This window comes from Meleagris gallopavo, chromosome 2, assembly GCF_000146605.3.
Source record: "Meleagris gallopavo isolate NT-WF06-2002-E0010 breed Aviagen turkey brand Nicholas breeding stock chromosome 2, Turkey_5.1, whole genome shotgun sequence".
Classification (NCBI taxonomy): Eukaryota; Metazoa; Chordata; class Aves; order Galliformes; family Phasianidae; genus Meleagris; species Meleagris gallopavo.
This window is the reverse complement of record NC_015012.2, coordinates 90,572,688-90,579,642: the sequence shown is the minus strand read 5'-3', so window position 1 is coordinate 90,579,642 and position 6,955 is coordinate 90,572,688. Positions and strand designations below refer to the sequence as shown.

The window sequence follows — 6,955 nt, the reverse complement described above, 5'->3', positions numbered from 1 at the left end:
GGCCGTGTTCCAGCGCCGCCAAAGTCTCGGCTGCCCGGGGAATGCCGCTGCCCTCGGGGCATGAGGCCGGTGTGTCTGACCGAGCAGCCCCAGCCCCAGCAGCTCTGCTTGGTGCGTGTAACACTGTGGTGTTTCCTACGGTCCTCATTTTATTTTTACGCAGACGTGCTTGTCTGTAAGAATCCCTGCCTAAGTACTCATTTTTCCATCATTCTGAACTATGAGCTAGGGTCAGGTGTCCAAAGAATCATGAGAGTGCTTTAAAACGACATTTTCTTTGCTGCTGCTTTTCCAGCAGAAGTCTGTAATGCTCATGGGTTCCTTATGCGTCACGGAAAGACCTGCAAGTCTGCCTGTGGCTGCCTGAGCTTTTCATAGTACCGTATGATCATCAAGGTCACAGGGACCACTAAGATGATCTAGTCCAATCATCAGCCCGTGCCTGTGAGCGTCTAGACCATGCCCCAGAGAGGGGCGAAGTGGCAGCAATTGGGCAACAGCAGTGCACTCATACCTGCTGGGCTGGAACAGGGCTGCCCCGAGGAGCACCAGCTGCACCGGGCTGGTTGCTCCACATGCTCTACATGCTAAGGAAACACACCTCCACTTCATCCAGAAGCTGTGCCCGCACCTGTAGAGCCAAAGTTCATAAAGCATTGAAATAGCGTTGCTTCTTCCACCACAGGCATCCTTACCAGCCCTATAACTTCAGAAGTGTCAGCCTTGATCAGTGCACAAGTGAGCTTACGGTGCTGACAAAGGATTCCTGTAATGACTTAGGAATGCTGTAATGCTAACTCTAATTTATTATTTAACCACACAAAAGACACATTCGCTTCCCTTGAACTTGAAGTCATAGAACTCAACCAGCGCTACTCTAGCCCTCTCTACTGAAAATGAACTTAGCAAAGCAATATTTGCATTTGTAAAGCAAGTGCACAAATGTTAGAAGGGCTGGGAAAGCTGGGAAGTTTTACAGTGCATTTCTAAACAAAATCATTTTCAGTCCCTAATTTTGCAAGATGTAAAGTTCTTAAAAGCAAAGCCCTGAATTCCATTGCCCATCTTGCGTTAATATTAACCAAATCTCAAGGGGGTAGGAGACAAAACACATTCTCAGTTATTAAAGACAGATCAGGTTTAGCATGAGTTTCCTCTAGAAGGCCAGTTCTTTATCTACACACTCCTTGTTCAAATTCATAAACGAAAATACTGAGAAGGCAGAGTGCAGTATTTCTAATTTACATTGACTCATATTTGGGCGAGTTTAAGTAGTAAAAAAGCAATTCCTTTTATTTCAGTTCTGCATTTAAACTCTTAAAAAGATCACATCATTATCAGTCACCACATGACCCTAATATTTTAATCCATTGCCTTCCGTGTGCTGTTTTTCTTATCCTTATCTGAAACATCAGCTCTACCATTAAGCTGAAATCCTCCAAATACTTAGGACTGTGCTCAGCTTTGGGCTCATGAAGAAATCCGCTCTGTGTTCCCAAAGCAAGTATGCATACAGAACTAACTACGTACCTTCTGGAGGGTCTTTCTTAGTTTTCGCAAAGGTGTTTGTTTTTGTTTTTAATTTCTGATGTTTCATGTTCCTTTTTTCTTTTCTTTTTTTCCCCTGGATAGCCTGGTATTAGATATGGAGGTTGGTGGTCCTGCCTGGAGAGGGGACTTGGAGCTTGATGATCCTTGAGGTCCCATCCAACCCAAGCCATTCTATGGTTCTATAATTCTATGATTCTTTTAAACTCTTAGACATTGGTGTGAAGTTGTGGCTTTAATTAGGTCGCTGAAAATAGGCCCACTTGACTTTGGAAGAGCACTAGTCCAGATTTTCCTTTTTTTTTTTCTGAGACATCGAGGCAGAGTTGAGCATTAAAGTGGTCTTCTATCTTTTTTCTACTGATCTGTTCTGCAGACGTCATGCTCACAAATTTATTATTTCCTTTTAAAGTAATTACACACATCTAATCAAATTTTCCAGAGTAAAAAGTTGACATCCACAGAACTGCTCAGGATGAAAAACAAAAAAGAAACAACAAAAAAAAACCAACAAACCAAGCCACTCAAATAGAAGTTTCTTCCTCTAACCAGCTGCTTTGCCATGTTTTCTTAAGCTGTGTGGAGAGGAGGGCTGTGAAATCTTGTTTGAGAATCTTCTTGGATGGTATTTAACATGCTACAAACATCTTTATTGATGTAATTATGAGAAAGATTTGATTATTTTGCTTCTGAGTTTTGATCCCATCTTCCTTAGGGGAAACAAATAAAACAGGAAAAAAAGAAAGAAAAAAAAAAACAACACGAGAGAAGTAATAGAAAATGCAACCTCTGTCTCTGACTCTCATAGAAGCCAAGCTGTTTTGAAAGCAAAAGCCAGACAACATGGCTTTAGCAGCTATTTCATCAGCTGGCAAAATATTATGCCACTGGAAATGTCATTTCTCCTGTGCTCTTTTCGTCCAGGCTCTCACCCGGTGGAGGACTGGGTGGAGTTGCCGACTGAACCAGACTCTCAAAAGACAGAAAGCAAAAATGAGAAAGGTAAGAAACAAGGAGGTGACCTGCCATGTCATACCACAGTAACTGTTGGAGACTATTGCCACCAACCTATGTTTCACCATTTCCCAGTCAGGTATGCATGATAAGTCTCAGAAACATCCTTCTCCTCCAGCAGTGGTTCATACTTGGCCATTTTATGGTGAAAGCTATCTTCACGGCTCTCTGCCAGTGCATAGCACAGGCTCTAGAGCATCCATGTAACCTTTCCTGGATTCCTGTTCCACTTTAGCAGCAAGTGTTTTTCGCTTTCCGGAAGGTGGTTGTGCCAGAGTCCTAGGCTGGAGTTCATCTCATGAAATTTTTAACATCCAGATGTGTAATCTGATATTCTCAATTTCTAATCAGTGTGGAGAAATCCTGCGTATTTTTGCAATTCTCACTTTACTTTTCTTAGCTGTTTACTGTAGGCATCAAGCCTACACCACAGCAAAGCTCATAAAAGTGAGCATTGCCAGTGTTACGTGCTCAGAACTGTAGGGGAGGTAAGTTCAGCAACTAGTGGGAACAGCTCAGGGATGGCTAGACTTCATGTTTTCCCCTGTACACTTTCTAGTGGCTCCCTAGCAATATTTTAAGCTAAAACACATGCAATATGTATGAGAGAATACATATTGTGATACAATACAGTTTTCTGGATGAATACAGTTCTTGAGTTCTGCAAATCTTCGCAGTGTCCAATCTTACTGAAATAAAATATTTATGTTGCACTCTCCTGTACACACATTAATCATGCAAAAACTGTTCCAAAGCAGATTGCCAATGATTGTATTTTTAATTTTTTGGAACTGAAGTGTAATTCCTAATTAAAGCAAATTGTAAAATACATGCCAGAAAACCACCTAAAACGGTCTAGCTTTATTTTTACACTCTTAGATGTCTATTTTAAGCCTTTTCATTTTGAAAGAGAGGTCCAACCCTACAAGGGGCAAGAAGAAGTCTTCAGTTTCTAGCCAAACTCAGTTCTTATTGATAGAAATAAGGCTTGGAAAGAAAACCAATTCAATTTAAAATACTGACATGTAAACAAAACCTGTTTCTGGCTTGGCATATTACTTATTCAGTCTGGCCCTTTGTCCAAAGAAAATGTGTGAGGAAAAAAAGCAAATGCTTCTGAAAAATCCACTTATTAAAAAAAAATAAAAATTGACAGCTAGTTGGAATACCAAAAGTTTTACAGGAAGCAGATTCAGTGCATGGAAATGCGTACTAAATTAATTTATACTCTTTCATTGCAATTTATTATAGAGATTTTGTGTCTCCAGGGGTGGAATAGCAAAACCAGAAGACTAGAATTGATGACAAAGATTGTTAGACATGGAAACACATTCTTATGAAGATACATCAATACTATACTTCAAAATGGAAACAAATAAGAGGAAATTGAATAAATGCATGCAGAAAAATACTGAAAAGGTACTGAAATAGAATTGCCTTTTCTCACCAGAACTAAACAAGTAAATATTCATTTAATCGAAAGGTAACACATTTATAACTGACAAAAGGAAACATATTTTTCAACTGTGTAAATGCACACTGTGAACTCATTTCCAAAGAACGTCATTCCTTCCAGAAACAGGAAGTTTGTGAGGGTAACAAGAATATCAGGTAACACAAGCAGAAACCAAAATATCTAACACAATGCATCAACTTTGTATTTCAGGGAATATGCTGTTTTTAAGAAGCTGTATGATAATGAGAGTTTTCATATGAGAGTATACTCCATTATTTTCTACTGCAGGATTTCCTGCTGTAATGTAAATCAAATTGACATTAATCTCTATTGGGCTATTGGAAATAAGCTATTAGGGTATAGACTGATTAAGTATATGACTGCCTGGCCTCACTGTTATTATTTCCAAAAGGTTTTCCTAAGCACAAAAGAGATAGCATATAATAACCTGAAATAGTCCTGTTCTCTGCAGTATGTGCATTGGATAGAAAGTACATTCAGAGGACTGCAAGTGCTAAAATTTCACTGTCTACAGGAAACAAATGTCATAACCTTAAAAGGGCGCATTTCATCATTTTTGAGGTATTGTATTTTTGTATTGTTTCATTCAGAAAGAGTTTTTCAAAAAATCTAGTTCATTTACAATTTTGAATTATCAAAAGCCGTTGAAAATGGAAAGTTATAAGACTAACTCTCAAATACCAAAGCCACAGAGTGCAGTACTTATGAAAGATAATATCCAGACTCACACCAGAACAGCAAAAATAATCAGACATCATCATCCTCTAAATGACTCGAATAAGTTTGCAATAGAATTAGTAGAGTTAAAGAAACTTCCCCAGCACATTATTTAGTTGACAGTAAGACTTTGGTTGCAAAGCTAAGCCTGTTGTACCTGAAATATCATAGAGTAGATATACCAGCAATCTAAACAGGCAGGGCACTCTCTGACAAATAGACCTTCCCACCATTATCTAAAACAAGGCATATCATGGTAAAAAGGGGCTCTGATTTGCCTACACACGGCTGTTTACCAACACAGCTGCTTTGGCCATAATTGACATCTCCACATTATGGTGCTACAGTAAGATCCTGAATCAGGGAATTATAGAATCATTCAGGTTGGAATGATTACCTTAAGGTCATTGAGTTGAACCACTGACCTGACTCTATCAAATCCATTACTAAACCATGTCACTTAGCATCCACATGTCTCTTAAATATTTCCATGCATGGTGATTCCACCACCTCCCTGGGCAACACTTTGAGTGCCACATAAAAGGGATGATCCCTTCACTGATTCTGCTGGCCACACCATTTCCACTGCAGGCCAGTATTTCATTGGCCTTCTCAGCCACCTAGGCATGCTGCTGGCTCATGTTCAGCTGGCTGTCAGCTGACACCCCCAGGTCCTTCTCTGCCAGGCATCTTTCCAGCCACTCTTCTCCCAAGCCTATACAGCTGCTTGGGGTTGTTGCGACCCATATGGCAGATGCGACCACTGCTTTCTTTGGAGAACTAACTTTTTGCTATGCTGTTGGTCCAAATCAGAGGCATACGGCTTCTGATGAATGTAGAGCTCACCACCACATTCTCTTCTTGTTTGGAACATTGTGAGAATACTCCAGAAACATTGCAGTTCAACATTTCTTGTGCCAATTGACATCAGCAGTGGATAACAAAGAAAGCTACTCTTTGTAGAGGAAGAATCTCAAGGCACCTGCATATGACTCTCCTGGGGCCAATTATTCTGCAAATATTTCTCAGTGATGCAGCGCGCATATAAGTTTTCACTAGACCATGCAGGAAGGAGCTACAATTTTTTAATTAAGTCCTGCTTAAATTCTGGTAGCTGTCATTCTGCCTTTTAGAGCCAGGTGCTAGCCCAACCGTAACCAAACCTTCAAGCCATCTAAGCAGAGAAAGAGCTAGGGGAAAAAAAGAAGTGTGAGAATAAAAAGCTGTTCCAGTGGACAAGAAAGGTTACAGACTCAAAAAGAGACAGGGCAGCAGAGCAGAGCACCTCTCACCATCCGTCATTCCTGGAATGTGCTTGGGCAAGCAATGGGTGCTGCTCACAAGATCTCTCCCAGTTGACATGAGAAGATGGGGGACTGGAAGCAAGTGATAGAATTCTCAGGGTCCCCTTGACTGTGCTTGTTTCTCCTGGTGTCTTGAATGGCTACTTTGGAGAGGAGACTGATGAATAGTCCTGTGCTTACTGTCCCTTGTATTACAAACATCTCAGGTAATCATTAATGAAAATGTGGTTGAAAAGTATGTATTCTTTAATCTTGGAGGGACTGAAATGCTGTTCTGCATCAAGAAGGCCTGCTTTTTTCTGTCAAATGTGAATTAATGCAGAATTTTGTTTACTTTTAACTTCTATTCTTTCCTGACATTTAAAGTGTTCCTTATACGCTGTAGTAATAATGGGCTTCTGATGTGAGAAAACAAATTACATGCTTCCTTTATAAAGCAGCTTCAGTGCAATGATCTGAAAGTACTCACATATATTAGTGAATTAATCCTGACAGTGTACTTCTCAAACAACATCTTCATAACTGGAAACTGCATCTTCTCTTTTTTGCTTCTTTTGCAAAGTTTACTATTACTGGAATCAAACAACAAATCATGATTAATAATAAAGTTCTATATGTGCTGGAAGGCAAAATACACAGATTTTTTCCAGCAAGCTTTGTCAAATCATTTACAAAACAAACATAAATTTCCTGACTTCACATTCTTGCTGTTTATTTACTAACCTACTCTATTTTTCAATACTGCATCTATGCTTGCAAGTATTGTTTCCAAACTGTCAATAAGTAGTCATGGATTGTATATCCAATCCAGAAATACATTTATTTCAGTGACTGAAAACACAAATTATTCCCACAATGCAACCTCCTACAGTCACAGAAGCTTTTATGCAACCTA

General features: G+C 39.7%; 1 long non-coding RNA gene across 1 annotated transcript; it reads left to right on the top strand.

The window, feature by feature from the left end:
• Positions 1–8: 8 nt before the first annotated feature.
• LOC116216358 lies at positions 9–6,499 on the top strand. Its single transcript, XR_004158995.1, has 3 exons — positions 9–111; positions 2,473–2,550; positions 3,814–6,499. It is a non-coding gene; the product is annotated as an uncharacterized LOC116216358 (long non-coding RNA).
• The last annotated feature ends 456 nt before the right edge of the window (positions 6,500–6,955 follow it).